The sequence below is a fragment of the Mus musculus genome, chromosome 7 (assembly GCF_000001635.26).
Source record: "Mus musculus strain C57BL/6J chromosome 7, GRCm38.p6 C57BL/6J".
NCBI classification, from domain to species: domain Eukaryota; kingdom Metazoa; phylum Chordata; class Mammalia; order Rodentia; family Muridae; genus Mus; species Mus musculus.
In genome coordinates this window covers 21,710,458-21,727,743 of record NC_000073.6, presented here as the reverse complement: position 1 = coordinate 21,727,743, position 17,286 = coordinate 21,710,458, and the positions used below count along the sequence as shown (strand labels likewise).

The 17,286-nt window shown below is 41.0% G+C and overlaps 1 pseudogene; it reads right to left on the bottom strand.

Annotated features, from left to right (window-relative positions):
* Positions 6,723–7,414, bottom strand: Gm4548 (predicted gene 4548; annotated as a pseudogene).

Here is a 17,286-nt window from a genome sequence, read left to right as displayed (position 1 = left end):
ATCCTTGGAGTTAGTTATAGAAGGGAAACAATTTAAGGGAATTTTAGATACAGGAACAGACAAAAGTATTGTTTCTTCCCACTGGTGGCCAAAAACCTGGCCCGTCACTCAGTCATCACACTCTTTACAAGGGTTAGGCTACCAGTCCTGCCCCACTATTAGCTCCCGTTCTTTGAGATGGCAAGCGCCTGAAGGTCAAATGGGACAATTCACTCCTTATTTCTTACCACTCCCAGTTAATCTCTGGGGGAGAGATATTTTACAGGCAATGGGAATGACCTTGACTAATGAATACTCACCACAAGCTGTTCAAATGATGAGAAAAATGGGCTATACAGAAGGAAAAGGATTAGGGAAAGGAGAGCAGGGTAGGCTTGAACCTATCCCTCAAGAAGGTAATACTGGGAGACAAGGTTTGGGTTTTTTCTAGAAGCGGCTGTTGAGGGTTCCATGCCCATACCATGGCTTACAGAGGAAGCTGTATGGGTTCCTCAATGGCCTCTTTCCTCTGAAAAATTAGAAGCAGCCACAAATTTGATTTCTGAACAGTTACGCTTAGGTCATTTAGAGCCCTCTACCTCACCCTGGAATACACCTATTTTCGTAATTAAGAAAAAATCAGGCAGATGGCGCTTATTACATGACCTCAGAGCAATTAATGCACAAATGCGCCTGTTTGGGCCAGTTTAGTGAGAGCTACCATTGCTTTCTGCCTTACCAAAAAATTGGGAGATTTTAATCATTGATATTAAAGACTGTTTTTTTTTCTCTATACCTCTGTGCCCTCAAGATAGGCAAAGATTTGCATTTATCATCCCAGCCATTAACCATTTGGAACCTGATCAGTGGTACCAATGGAAGGTTGTACCTCAGGGGATGGCAAATAGTCCTACCATGTGCCAATTGTACATGCAATTGGCACTTAAATCCGTTAGAAATTATTTTCCATCCTTGCTTCTAGCTCTTTATATGGATGACATTCTCATTTGCCATAAAAATCCACAATTATTGCAAGATGCATACCCTATATTAATACAGACATTAGGGCAATGGGGATTGCAGGTAGCCACCGAGAAGGTGCAAGTTGCTCAAATGGGAACCTTTCTTGGGTCACACATTTATCCTGACAAAATTGTTCCTCAAAAATTAGAAATCCGCAAAGATCAATTACATACCTTAAATGATTTTCAAAAATTGCTGGGAGATATTAATTGGCTGAGACCATTTTTGAAAATTCCATCAGCAAAGTTAAAGCCTTTATTTGATATCTTAGAAGGAGATACTCACATCTCCTCCCATAGAGCACTTACCCCAGCTGCCTGTCAAGCTTTACAAACTATAGAAAAGGCCTTACGAGATGCCCAATTATTACGCATTGATAAGTTGAAGTCATTTGAATTGTGTGTATTAAAAACCACACAGTTGCCAACAGCAGTCTTGTGGCAAAATGGACCCTTATTGTGGGTCCACCCTAATGCTTCCCCTGCAAAAATCATTGAATGGTACCCTAATGCAGTCGCTCAACTTGCACTTAGGGGATTAAAAGCTGCTTTGGAGAAAAACCTCATATACTAATTGTGCCTTATACCTCTGCTCAAGTTAGAACCCTGGCAGCAACGACTGATGATTGGGCAGTCTTAGTTACCTCCTATTCAGGAAAAATTGATAATCATTTTCCTAAACATCTAATTTTGCAGTTTACCTTAACTCAAGCCATAGTGTTTCCAGTAATTACAGCCAAACACCCACTTGCGGACGGGGTGGTAGTATATACAGACAGATCCAAATCTGGCATAGGTGCATATGTAATAAATGACCAAGTAACATCCAAACAATATAATGAGACATCACCCTAGGTTATAGAGTGTTTAGTGGTACTAGAGGTCCTTAACACTTTCCCAGGACCGCTTAATATTATATCTGATTCCTTATATGTAGTCAATGCAGTGAATACACTTGAAGCTGCTGGCTTAATTAAATTATCTAGTAAGCTTGCTCACATTTTTCAACAAATTCAGTCAGCCTTGATACACAGAAAACATCGTGTCTATATTACTCATGTCAGAGCTCATTCTGGCCTTCCTGGCCCTATGTCTCATGGAAATGACTTAGCAGATAAAGCCACTAGAATCGTGGCTGCTGCTCTGTCCTCACAGACAGAAGCTGCAAGGGAATTTCATAAACACTTTCACGTGATGGCTGAAATTTTACACCGCTGTTTTACTTTAACCAGAAAAGAAGCTTGTGATATTGTCACCCAGTGTCAAAACTGTTGTCAATTTTTACCTACTCCTCATGTAGGGGTAAAACCCCGAGGTGTCAGGCTATTACAAGTCTGGCAAATTGATGTCACACATATTTCCTCTTTTGGGAGAAATCAGTATTTACATGTTTCTATTGACACCTGCTCTGGTGTATTGTTTGCCACACCTTTAACAGGTGAAAAGGCCTCTCATGTTATACAGCACTGCCTAGAAGCCTGGAGTGCTTGGGGCAAGCCCACAATCCTAAAAACAGACAATGGACCAGCGTATACTTAAGCTAAATTTCAACAATTTTGTCATCAAATGGATGTCACTCACCTGACTGGCCTTCCTTATCATCCTCAAGGACAAGGCATTGTGGAACGTGCCCACCGCACACTCAAGTCTTATTTTATAAAACAAAAAGGGGGAGTTGATGAGACTCTGCCCTCAGTGCCAAGAGTAGTTGTCTCCATGGCACTCTTCACACTTAATTTTTTGAATCTCGACGAGCAAGAACGTTCTGCAGCTGAACGACATAGCACAGACCCTGATAGACCAAAAGAAATGGTCAAATGGAAGGATGTTTTAACTGGTTTGTGGAAAGGCCCAGATCCTATATTAATAAGATCCAGGGGAGCTGTCTGTGTTTTTCCACAGAGTGAAGACAACCCATTTTGGCTGCCAGAACGACTCACCCAAAAGATATTCATCAAGGATGGTGTGGAAGATGCTGACCTCCCGAGGACTGTTCCTGATCCTGACAATGCTGAACTTGTCTCAGGTTCCTAGTATAATGGGAAAAGAGATGGGCCATTCTCTCGACTTTCCCTAAACCAATACCAATTCGCCATGATGCTATAGTTTTTCCAAAATTCTTTACTACTAATAAAACAGTGGATTTGCCATATCTACTCTATGATCCCACCCGAGCACCATTAGGAGAAAATCGCTCTTTACTAGAACAGGGTTCTTTATGTTTTCAAATTAATGGACCAGGAAAATGTATCAACCTCACAGCCTGAGCCTTGGGAATGTTTAATAAGCACCGAGGAGGCTTGGGGAGCACAACCCAAGATACTTCCAACGCAGATATAACCATTACAAATCGGACCTTCTGGCAGGATGCAATTTGGGCTAATGGTACATTTCTACCACCTAACTTTTCAAACAAAGAATGTCCCCACCAACCAAGAATAGCCCCCCCATTGTAGTTTGGAAGATGAAGGGCTGATCCTGCCCTGGTCTGATTGTCAATCCTCCATCACTCGTTGGGCAGATCAGAGTAAAACCTTTTCCTTTTCTCCCAACATGATGGTTGACCTAGAGAAGGAATTTGCTATGAAAAAGGGACTTTTCATACAGGACATTAGAATGCATCCCTTTCACAAGTGGATGCTTTGTGAAGTCAATGGCAGTTGTACAGAACTCAATCCTTTGATCTTTATCCAGGGAGAAGCAGTTGGAAAGGCTTCTTTTACTGGCATCTCAAGAACTGCTCAGTATTGGGGAATGCATGCTGCCTCCCTGGACTCTTATGGATATACTAATACCAGTGTAGAGATCACTGGGTTCAATAAAACTTTGGTAAACCAGATTAATTATCTACCTACCCCAGTCTGTGTTTACCCCCCTTTCTTGTTTATCCTTTCAAATGATTCATTTGAAGGCTGTTCTAATGATTCTTGTTGGATTTCTCAATGTTGGGATGTAACAAAGGACACCCGCGCCATGGTGGCCCAGATCCCACATTGGATCCCTGTTTTGGTGGAAACACCCTCCACCTTATCCCTGTTTAGACAAAAAAGAGATTTTGGCATTACTGCCACCATGATCATAGCTATTTCAGCCAGTGCTGCTGCTGCTACAGCTTCAGGGTACACTATGGCTAATACAGTTCAAGCAGGCACAAAATTAAATCAGCTTTCAGTCGATCTGGCTGATGCCATCAATGTTCAAACTTCTGCTAGTGCTCAGTTGAAAGGAGGGCTGATGATTTTGAATCAGTGCCTCGATCTGGTTGAGGAACAAATAAGTGTTCTATACCAGTTGGCCCAGTTGGGCTGTGAAAGAAAATTGGGTGCTCTGTGCATTACCAGTGTCCAATATGAAAATTTTACTCGTGCAGCTAATCTGTCTAGACAGCTCTCCTTGTATCTTGCAGGAAATTGGTCCGAGGGGTTCGATGAGACTCTTGAGGCCCTGAGGGAGGCAGTTTTAAGGATCAAATCGACAGGAGTGGACCTGTCATTGACAGAGGGCCTCTCCTCCTGAATTTCATCTGCATTTTCTTATTTTAAGGAATGGGTGGGGGTAGTTTTATTTGCTGCTGCCATCTGCTGTGGACTTGTGTTCATGCTCTGGTTGGTTTGTAAGCTCAGAACCCAACAAAACCTTGACAAGGTCATTATTACTCAGGCACTTGCAGCCATTGAACAAGGGGCCTCCCCTGAAATTTGGCTATCCATGCTTAAGACTTAAATGGCATCTGAGTTCTCTGCTATTGCGTCCCATGGATTTGTGGATCCATTGCACTGGGATGAGAGAGACTCAACGCTCATTGAGCAGCACTTGCACTTCGCTGAGTTTTACTAATTCGTTTTTTAGCTGGCCTCTTTTATAGAGTTCGCCCTAGGCCATTTGGCAGTTACTGTAACACAGTACTGCAGTATCCAGAGACGGGCAACTTTCCTCATATACAGACCAACCTAAGACACAGGACCCGGTGGCGATAGGGTTACCCTATGACAGGAAAGGCTGTGACATTGGAGGAATGACCTAAGACAGGAGCCACAGCAGATGGACATGACTGCAGAGGCCTAGACCAGCCTCAATTTTTAATAAAATAAAATGGGGGAGATGTGGAGAGCCGTGCCGTGAGCAATCGCCATTATAAGATGGTGCTGGCTTCCACTGCGCCTAACTAGTAAACAAGCCTTATGCGCAAGTGCAAGAGTAAATTCATGCCCAGTCACTGCCCATCTCAGGGCGTAGTAATGGGGTGATAGGCAAGCAACTAATCAGGTGCTGTCACGCCACATCAGGTACTGAAACGTCACGCTGCGGGCTATATAAGCAGCACCATTTTCCGGGTTCGGGGTCTTCCTTATGTTGAAGCAATAAAAGCTTTGCCGTAGAAGGATCCGGTTGTCCAAGTGAATTCTTGCTGGCAAGATACTAGCTCGGGCAAGAGCCCAGGAGAGGTATTGCTGAATCCTCTAGTAGTACTATGTCCAATTTTCTGAGGAACTGCCAGACTGATTTCCAGAGTGGTTGTACAAGCTTGCAATCCCACCAACAGTGGAGGAGTATTCCTCTTTCTCCAGCATCCTCACCAGCATCTGCTGTCCCCTAAGCTGGAAAGGAACCAGATGTCCCTCAGCAGAGGAATGGATACAGAAAATGTGGTAAATTTACACAATGGAGTACTACTCAGCTATTAAAGACAATGAATTTATGAAATTCCTAGGCAAATGGATGGATCTGGAGGGTATCATCCTGAGTGAGGTAACCCAATCACAAAAGAACGCACATTGATATGCACTCACTGATAAGTGGATTATTAGCCCAGAAACTTAGAATACCCAAGATATAATTTGCAAAACACATGAAACTCAAGAAGGAAGACCAAAGTATGGATACTTCACCCCTTCTTAGAATGGGGAACAAAATACCCATGGGAGGAGTTACAGAGACAAAGTTTGGAGCTGAGACAAAAGAATGGACCATCCAGAGACTGCCTCACCAGGGGATCCATCCCATAATCAGTCACCAAACACAGACACTATTGCATATGCCAGCAAGATTTTGCTGAAAGGACCATGATATAGCTGTCTCTCATGAGGCTATGCCAGTGCCTGGCAAACACAGAAGTGGATGCTCACAGTCAGCCATTAGATGGAACACAAGGCCCCCAATGGAGGAGCTAGGAAAGGTACCCAAGGATCTGAAGGGGTCTGCAACCCTATAGGTGGAACAACAATATGAACTAACCAGTACCCCCAGAGCTCGTGTCTCTAGCTGCATATGTATCAGAAGATGGCCTAGTTGGCCATTATTGGGAAGAGAGGCCTCTTGGTCTTGCAAACTTTATATGCCCTAGTACAGGGGAATGCCAGGGCCAAGAAGTGGGAGTGGGTAGGTAGAAGAGCAGGGTGAGGGTACAGTTTAGGGGACTTTCGGGATAGCATTTGAAATGTAAATGAAGAAAATACCTAATAAAAAATTAGAAAAAGTTATAAAAAAAAAGCCATGAACCACATTTAAAAAAAAAAAGTATTCCAGCTACTGTCAATACTATCAAAACAAGTATATTAAACTAGATTTTCATTAGAATGCTATTTTTTTCACACTAGTAATTCAAAACCCAAGATCCAGATAGATAGATAGATAGATAGATAGATAGATAGATAGATAGATAGATATCCAAACAATTCAAAACCCAAGATCCACATATATATGTGTGTGTGTGTGTGTGTATGTATATATATATGCAAACAATACACACATAAATGCAAACAACTATTGTTGTCATCTTCGGGTCAAGAATGCCAAGTCAGCCTCTCCCCATAGAAGGAAATTACAATCTGAGGACATATCATATTTGCCTCCTTTGCCTGTACCAAGTCAGCCTCATCTGAGTCCTTCCACTTCATGAGAAACATTAACTCTCCACTGCTGTCCGTGGCACCGATTATCCCTTCAGGATCAAGACCTCTGGCAAAGCCCTTGGTTTGTCAGCAGCTTCTCTCTTCTTCAATTTACTATCATCAGATTCACTGTAGGATAAAGATATCATTTTTGTACCATCTTTTTCTTTACCAGATTCTTGAGAATTAAGAAATGCTTCAATTAATTCTGGAGAATCTAAATTTTCTCCTGGTCCCTAAGTATTACCAGAATCTGTGAACCCCTTCCACGTCAGGAAATACTCGACCTTCCCGTTCACTATACGACGGTCCAGTACTTTCTCCACCACACATTCTTCAGGCTCTCACTCGTCAACTTTGTTGTTACTCTTTCCATTCTGTTTCTTTCCCATTCTTTGCAATGCAGTTTTATTGGAGGCCATTTTAAAATTTTAATCTGAGACTTGAGAAGTTCATGGCTCAGATGCTCAGGGCCCCAGATCCTGCAGAGCCTCCCACCTGCGCACTTCAGTTCAGCCACATGGAGGAAGAGCCATTCTAACATCCAATAATATAGACTTTGAACCAAAAGTTACCAAAAGAGATGGGGGAAAAAAACTTCATACTCATCAAAGGAAAAATCCATCGACATGAACTCTCAATTCTGAACATATATGTTCCAAATGCCAAGGCACCCACATTTGTAAAAGGTGCGGAAGATACGGGCTAAGGTTGGAATTCAGTGCTAACCCAACGCTGGATTCACTTAGGACAGCAGCGAATTTTTGGAACTAGGAACTGCTCAGGCCGTCGTTGTCCACAGTTTTCAAAAAGGTGCTTTAGGGGAGAGGAAAAAGGGTTTAAATTAAATTAAATAATCAGGTGGATGTCCACAGACGGGAGCTGCATCAGGCGGCAGAAACAGGGTTTGTAATAATAAAATATTACAGAGGGAAATGGATTTTGAAACTCTCCCAGAGGCAGAGAGAAATGTCGGGGGATGCCCTGCCTTTTTTTCTCTAGTCCCTACAGCAGAAGGTCTCTGTTGTCTAATGTCTGGTGCACTGGTCTGTTCACGTATTCAATTCATGTGTGTTTTGTCTCGTCGTCTGAATGACTGAATGTTTTGTGTGTCACTTTGGAAAATAAAGATGGCTAAGACTTTATCTGTTGGTTCAGCAAGAGAGTGGCCACATGCTTTAGCCAGGATCAGGCACAGCAGGGGAGCCACTCCTGGAAAAGCTGCTCTCAAAGAAAGGGAGTCTGCAGTCTCTTGGTTTGGGGGCGGAAAAAAGCTGATAGATGGTTTTTTCCTGGAGAGTTCTCTGCAATCGTGATTATTGCGTTTAGCTAATGACAAGGTGCTTTACTTATCTCATAGTTATAGCTAGAAATTTTGAAATTCTTTGATTGGTCTAAAGTTATAAGATTCGTGTAGCCACTTAATTTTGTTTTTTACTGATCAAAAATGTAACACTGGTTACTCAGTTTTGGAGTCCTTCAAACACATGGCATAAGGCAGGCCAAGAGACTGGGCCTCTAAGGATACTACTAGTTGAGATAATATTTAATGTGATTCTTATCCTAGAAAGTAGAATTAAAGAAAAGATTTAAAGCAATGTCTCTTTAATGAAGCATTGAAACTTTCACTGTCATGCATTCATAGGTATAAATTGGCAGCCAAATTTCTCAACGTGATAGTGAAGTTTTAATGTTGATTCTAAGGTGAGTGTTTTGAAATTGGATTTTGCTTTCCCAAGGTTGTAGTTATAGTCTAATGTTGCAAAAGAAACTTAAAATTTCTAAAATCTGTCCTCACAGCAAGAGGAACTAAGCTCAGAGCAGCCTCTGTGTGGTTTGTGTGACTTTCTTTTGTCTTGCAAATGGTGCCTAAGGAAGCTCTGGAAACTTGCATCTCCTTGCCTTCAGGGAAAATTCCTTTTAGCTAAAAGAGCACCTTTGCAGATCTACCCAGATGTTGTTCTAATAAAGTTATTATAGATTTAAAGGTTTGTTTTTTTCCTTTGCATTCTGATAATTGTAAAGGGTTTTGCTTCTAGTGAGCTTGTAATCACTGGAAAATTTTGCCTCTAGGTATGGCTTACCTCATGTAAGAAAAATTCTTAGAGTCTCTGTTTCAATACAAGAAGCAAAGAGTTTGAATCTTTCAGTGTATATTGTTTCCTAAGTGGAAAGTATTTTATTAGCTAATGTCTCTCAAGGGAAGTTTACGTTAAATCCTTGCTCTCACACAAGGAGTTTTTAAGTTCTAGGGAAAAGCTGTTACTCCAGAAAACAGGCAAAATCTTTTTAATACTTAGGGTTTCAGTTATACTATAAAAGGCTTTGCAGAAAATAAAGAAAGCTTTTATAATTGTTATCAACTATAATCAATGGTAATTAAATATTAGCTGTGCCCAAAACAATTCTTTGGCAAGAGAAAACATTATTGTAAAGTCATTTTTCTTCTCCTCATGGCCAACTGTTGGTCCACTTGGAGCTGCTGCAAGGCAGGGCCTTGAGGCATGCAGCTTTCCCTGAGTGGTGGTGGTGAGGGAGGCCACCAGAAAGTGGGCACCTTTGTAGTGAACTCAGGGGAGGGCCGCACTTGCCATTGCCCCCATGAGCATCCGCCTGTCCCCGCAGCTGTATTTCCACCCCCCCTCCCCCCGCCCCTTAAGACTTGGGATGCTCTGCAGCCCTGGCTTAGGTTTTCTGGCCTACAACAGATTGAGCAGCTTCAGCCTCTTCCGCCTGAGAGGGAGGCCAGAGGCAGGATAGCTTTAATAGAAGAGGAGGTGCCTAGTCTTACTGCAACTTGATAAGTCATGGCTATTACATATTACATGGCTTCTACATGTAATAAAATATTACATATATTACACACATATAGAAAAGTTGGACACCAAAGGAAACAATGAGTGCAATGGGGAAGAGCAGAAAATATAACATGACTTCTAATATGAAATCTAGATTTAGCTGTGTATGCTGCACATGGGGATGAAGTGGACTGTGCAGGTGAAAGGGAAGACTAGTAGGAAGGAGCAAGAAAGACAGCAAAGGATGATGGTTGATCAGGTGAACATGAACCCAGGACAAAGACACTCATGGATAAAAGTGACATAACATCATCCTATATTTTGTACACTTAAAATTAAAATTCATCTATTTGTTAAAAAGGAAAATTCAGAGTCTTGAAGTTGGCTTAGCAGTTCATAGCACTTGCTACTTTTGCAGAGATCTGAGTTTGGTACCCAATACCCATGTCAGTTATCTAACTGCCTGTACCAATAGTTGCAAGGGAATCTCATAGCCTCTTCTGTTCTCCAGGGACGCCTAAGTACACACAAACACCACATATATACAAACACAGCACACATATCACACACATAAAGTCACCAAACACATACATGCACATTAAAACATACATATACAACACACATACATACCACAAACACAAGCCCACCTAAGACACAACACCTCACACCCAACCACCAGACACATCTACATGCACACATACATAGATACCATACACAAACCATACATACCACATACACACACCACATACACCCACATACCTCATATACTCCACATACACATTCACAACACACAATATACATACACACTCACATATACATTCACCATGCACACACACTACACAAATAGACACAAACATACATACAACACACCTTTTTTTTTCTTTCCATTTTTTATTAGGTATTTAGCTCATTTACATTTCCAATGCTATACCAAAAGTACCCCATACCCACCCACCCCCACTCCCCTACCCGCCCACTCCCCCTTTTTGGCCCTGGCGTTCCCCTGTTCTGGGGCATATAAAGTTTGTGTGTCCAATGGGCCTCTCTTTCCAGTGATGGCCGACTAGGCCATCTTTTGATACATATGCAGCTAGAGTCAAGAGCTCCGGGGTACTGGTTAGTTCATAATGTTGATCCACCTATAGGGTTGCAGATCCCTTTAGCTCCTTGGGTACTTTCTCTAGCTCCTCCATTGGGAGCCCTGTAATCCATCCATTAGCTGACTGTGGGCATCCACTTCTGTGTTTGCTAGGCCCCGGCATAGTCTCACAAGAGACAGCTACATCTGGGTCCTTTCGATAAAATCTTGCTAGTGTATGCAATGGTGTCAGCGTTTGGATGCTGATTATGGGGTGGATCCCTGGATAAGGCAGTCTCTACATGGTCCATCCTTTCATCTCAGCTCCAAACTTTGTCTCTGTAACTCCTTCCAAGGGTGTTTTGTTCCCACTTCTAAGGAGGGGCATAGTGTCCACACTTCAGTCTTCATTTTTCTTGAGTTTCATGTGTTTAGGAAATTGTATCTTATATCTTGGGTATCCTAGGTTTTGGGCTAATATCCACTTATCAGTGAGTACATATTGTGTGAGTTCCTTTGTGAATGTGTTACCTCACTCAGGATGATGCCCTCCAGGTCCATACATTTGGCTAGGAATTTCATAAATTCATTCTTTTTAATAGCTGAGTAGTACTCCATTGTGTAGATGTACCACATTTTCTGTATCCATTCCTCTGTTGAGGGGCATCTGGGTTCTTTCCAGCTTCTGGCTATTATAAATAAGGCTGCTATGAACATAGTGGAGCATGTGTCCTTCTTACCAGTTGGGGCTTCTTCTGGATATATGCCCAGGAGAGGTATTGCTGGATCCTCTGGTAGTACTATGTCCAATTTTCTGAGGAACCGCCAGACGGATTTCCAGAGTGGTTGTACAAGCCTGCAATCCCACCAACAATGGAGGAGTGTTCCTCTTTCTCCATATCCTCGCCAGCATCTGCTGTCACCTGAATTTTTGATCTTAGACATTCTGACTGGTGTGAGGTGGAATCTCAGGGTTGTTTTGATTTGCATTTCCCTGATGATTAAGGATGTTGAACATTTTTTAGGTGCTTCTCTGACATTCGGTATTCCTCAGGTGAGAATTCTTTGTTCAGTTCTGAGCCCCATTTTTTAATGGGGTTGTTTGATTTTCTGAAGTCCACCTTCTTGAGTTCTTTATATATGTTGGATATTAGTCCCCTATCTGATTTAGGATAGGTAAAGATCCTTTCCCAATCTGTTGGTGGTCTCTTTGTCTTATTGACGGTGTCTTTTGCCTTGCAGAAACTTTGGAGTTTCATTAGGTCCCATTTGTCAATTCTTGATCTTACAGCACAAGCCATTGCTGTTCTGTTCAGGAATTTTTCCCCTGTGCACATATCTTCAAGGCTTTTCCCCACTTTCTCCTCTATAAGTTTCAGTGTCTCTGGTTTTATGTGAAGTTCTTTGATCCATTTAGATTTGACCTTAGTACAAGGAGATAAGTATGGATCGATTCACATTCTTCTACATGATAACAACCAGTTGTGCCAGCACCATTTGTTGAAAATGCTGTCTTTCTTCCACTGGATGGTTTTAGCTCCCTTGTCGAAGATCAAGTGACCATAGGTGTGTGGGTTCATTTCTAGGTCTTCAATTCTATTCCATTGGTCTACTTGTCTGTCTCTATACCAGTACCATGCAGTTTTTACCACAATTGCTCTATAGTAAAGCTTTAGGTCAGGCATGGTGATTCCACCAGAGGTTCTTTTATCCTTGAGAAGAGTTTTTGCTATCCTAGGTTTTTTGTTATTCCAGATGAATTTGCAAATTGCTCCTTCTAATTCGTTGAAGAATTGAGTTGGAATTTTGATGGGGATTGCATTGAATCTGTAGATTGCTTTTGGCAAGATAGCCATTTTTACAATATTGATCCTGCCAATCCATGAGCATGGGAGATCTTTCCATCTTCTGAGATCTTCTTTAATTTCTTTCTTCAGAGACTTGAAGTTTTTATCATACAGATCTTTCACTTCCTTAGTTAGAGTCACGCCGAGATATTTTATATTATTTGTGACTATTGAGAAGGGTGTTGTTTCCCTAATTTCTTTCTCAGCCTGTTTATTCTTTGTGTAGAGAAAGGCCATTGACTTGTTTGAGTTAATTTTATATCCAGCTACTTCACCGAAGCTGTTTATCAGGTTTAGGAGTTCTCTGGTGGAATTTTTAGGGTCACTTATATATACTATCATATCATCGTAAAAAAGTGATATTTTGACTTCCTCCTTTCCAATTTGTATCCCCTTGATCTCCTTTTGTTGTCGAATTGCTCTGGCTAATACTTCAAGTACTATGTTGAAAAGGTAGGGAGAAAGTGGGCAGCCTTGTCTAGTCCCTGATTTTAGTGGGATTGCTTCCAGCTTCTCTCCATTTACTTTGATGTTGGCTACTGCTTTGCTGTAGATTGCTTTTATCATGTTTAGGTATGGGCCTTGAATTCCTGATCTTTCCAGAACTTTTATCATGAATGGGTGTTGGATCTTGTCAAATGCTTTTTCTGCATCCAACGAGATGATCATGTGGTTTTTGTCTTTGAGTTTGTTTATATAGTGGATTACATTGATGGATTTTCGTATATTAAACCATCCCTGCATTCCTGGAATAAAACCTACTTGGTCAGGATGGATGATTGCTTTAATGTGTTCTTGGATTCGGTTAGCGAGAATTTTATTGAGGATTTTTGCATCGATATTCATAAGAGAAATTGGTCTGAAGTTCTCTATCTTTGTTGGATCTTTCTGTGGTTTAGGTATCAGAGTAATAGTGGCTTCATAAAATGAGTTGGGTAGAGTACTTTCTACTTCTATCGTGTGAAAAATTTTGTGCAGAACTGGAATCAGATCTTCTTTGAAGGTCTGATAGAACTCTGCACTAAACCCGTCTGGTCCTGGGCTTTTTTTGGCTGTGAGACTATTTATAACTGCTTCTATTTCTTTAGGGGATATGGGACTGTTTAGAAGGTCAACTTGATCCTGATTCAACTTTGGTACCTGGTATCTGTCCAGAAATTTGTCCATTTCGTCCAGGTTTTCCAGTTTTGTTGAGTATAGCCTTTTGTAGAAGGATCTGATGGTGTTTTGGATTTCTTCAGGATCTGTTGTTATGTCTCCCTTTTCAGTTCTGATTTTGTTAATTAGGATTTTGTCTCTGTGCCCTCTAGTGAGTCTAGCTAAGGGTTTATCTATCTTGTTGATTTTCTCAAAGAACCAACTCCTCGTTTGGTTAATTCTTTGAATAGTTCTTCTTGTTTCCACTTGGTTGATTTCACCCCTGAGTTTGATTATTTCCTGCCGTCTACTCCTCTTGGGTGAATTTGCTTTCTTTTTTTCTAGAGCTTTTAGATGTGTTGTCAAGATGCTAGTATGTGCTCTCTCCCGTTTCTTCATGGAGGCACTCAGAGCTATGAGTTTCCCTCTTAGAAATGCTTTCATTGTGTCCCAAAGGTTTGGGTACATTGTGGCTTCATTTTCATTAAACTCTAAAAAGTCTTTAATTTCTTTCTTTATTCCTTCCTTGACCAAAGTATCATTGAGAAGAGTGTTGTTCAGTTTCCACGTGAGTGTTGGCTTTCTGTTATTTATTTTTGTTATTGAAGATCAGCCTTAGTGCATGGTGATCTGATAGGATACATGGGACAATTTCAATATTTTTGAATCTGTTGAGGCCTGTTTTGTGACCTATTATGTGGTCAATTTTGGAGAAGGTACCATGAGGTGCTGAGAAGAAGGTATATCCTTTTGTTTTAGGATAAAATGTTCTGTAGATATCTGTCAGATCCATTTGTTTCATCACTTCTGTTAGATTCAGTGTGTCCCTGTTTAGTTTCTGCTTCCATGATGTGTCCATTGGTGAAAGTGGTGTGTTGAAGTCTCCCACTATTATTGTGTGAGGTGCAATGTGTGCTTTGAGCTTTACTAAAGTTTCTTTAATGAATGTGGCTGCCCTTGTATTTGGCGCATAGATATTCAGAATTGAGAGTTCCTCTTGGAGGATTTTACCTTTGATGAGAACAAAGTGCCCCTCCTTGTCTTTTTTGATGACTTTGGGTTGGAAGTCAATCTTATCAGATATTAGGATGGCTACTCCAGCTTGTTTCTTCATACCATTTGCTTGGAAAATTGTTTTCCAGCCTTTTATTCTGAGGTAGCGTCTATCTTTTTCTCTGAGATGTGTCTCCTGTAAACAGCAAAATGTTGGGTCTTGTTTGTGTAGCCAGTTTGTTAGTCTATGTCTTTTTATTGGGGAGTTGAGACCATTGATGTTAAGAGATATTAAGGAAAAGTAATTGTTGCTTCCTGTTATTTTTGTTGTTAAAGTTGGCATTCTGTTCTTGTGGCTGTCTTCTTTTAGGTTTGTTGAGGGATTACCTTCTTGTTTTTTCTAGGGCATTGTTCCCATTCTTGTATTGGTTTTTTCTGTTATTAACCTTTGAAGGGCTGGATTCGTGGAGAGATAATGTGAGAATTTGGTTTTGTCGTGGAATACTTTGGTTTCTCCATCTATGGTAATTGAGAGTTTGGCTGGGTATAGTAGCCTGGGCTGGAATTTGTGTTCTCTTAGTGTCTGTATAACATCTGTCCAGGCTCTTCTGGCTTTCATAGTCTCTGGTGAAAAATCTGGTGTAATTCTGATAGGCTTGCCTTTGTATGTTACTTGACCTTTTTCCCTTACCGCTTTTAGTATTCTATCTTTATTTAGTGCATTTGTTGTTCTGATTATTATGTGTCGGGAGGAATTTCTTTTCTGGTCCAGTCAATTTGGAGTTCTGTAGGCTTCTTGTATGTTCATAGGTATCTCTTTCTTTATATTTGGGAAGTTTTCTTCAATAATTTTGTTGAAGATGTTTGCTGGTCCTTTGAGTTGAAAATCTTCATTCTCATCCACTCCTATTATCCGTAGGTTTGGTCTTCTCATTGTGTCCTGGATTTCCTGGATATTTTGAGTTAGGATCTTTTTGCATTTTCCATTTTCTTTGATTGTTGTGCCATTGTTCTCTATGGAATCATCTGCACCTGAGATTCTCTCTTCCATCTCTTGTATTCTGTTGCTGATGCTCAAATCTATGGTTCCAGATTTCTTTCCTAGGGTTTCTATCTCCAGTGTTGCCTCACTTTGAGTTTTCTTTATTGTTTCTACTTCCCTTTTTAGGTCTAGTATGGTTTTGTTCATTTCCATCACCTGTTTGTATGTTTTTTCCTCTTTTTCTGTAAGGACTTCTACCTGTTTGATTGTGTTTTCCTGTTTTTCTTTAAGGACTTGCAACTCTTTAGCAGTGTTCTCCTGTATTTCTTTAAGTGATTTATTAAAGTCCTTCTTGATGTCCTCTACCATCATCATGAGATATGCTTTTAAATCTAGGTCTAGGTTTTCCGGTGTGTTGGGGTGCCCTGGACTGGGCGAAGTGGGAGTGCTGGGTTCTGATGATGGTGAGTGGTCTTGGTTCCTGTTAGTAGGATTCCTACGTTTACCTTTCGCCATCTGGTAATCTCTGGAGTTAGTAGTTATAGTTGACTCTGTTTAGAGATTGTTCTTCTGGTGATTCTGTTACCGTCTCTCAGCAGATCTGGGAGACAGATTCTCCCCTCTGAGTTTCAGTGCTCAGAGCACTCTCTGCTGGCAAGCTCTCTTACAGGGAAGGTGCGCAGATATCTTGTTTTTGGACCTCCTCCTGGTCGAAGAAGAAGGCCCAAAACAGGGCCTCTCTCAGAAGCTGACAACACACCTTTTAAAAGAGAGTTGGCTATTGGTATGTAGACTTTACAAAGGAATGGGGTTTTTCTTTTCCTCGACCCATTGATCCCTTTATAAAGTAACACAGAGTCTGAAACTTGGTTACCGTGGTGCTGGAGTAATGGATCAGTGGTTGAAATTTAAAAGGACATGTGTTCAATTCTCAGCACCCACATGGTATCTCCAAGCCAACTCTAACACAAATGAAGAGATCCATTGCCCTTTTTAGGCCTCAGTGAGTATTGCATGAACATGATGCGTATACACATATACACACAGACACACATAAACACTTGTAATGTATATGTACACATGAATGTATATATACATATGGAGACACATATGTATACATATATATGCACATGCTGCATATATAAGCATTTATATATATGTAACAAAATGATGTAAACAAATATTAGGTCACACACTAAGGGAGTATTCAGCTCAGTCAGAATTCAATCACCTGTGACTTGCCAATGCTTGTATCAATTCTCTGCTCATAACATCTTTTCCAACCGCCCAAGACCTCAGAGGCAGCATGCAAAAGGTGTGTCGATTTCTTCACAAGCATTTGAGTCCAGAACAACTTGATTGTACTTTCCAAAACTGTTCCTTTCCAGTCCTGAAAGAGAATAGAATGTCCAACAGTATAACAATGAGAAGTCCAGGAGATAACTCCGTCTCCAATATACCATTCCTGAGAAAAGGTGAGAGGAGATACAGTGTCAAAGTTGTACTGTAGAAATGGGAAGTTTTTCAATATTTGCATAAAGCATGAGACATGGAAACCA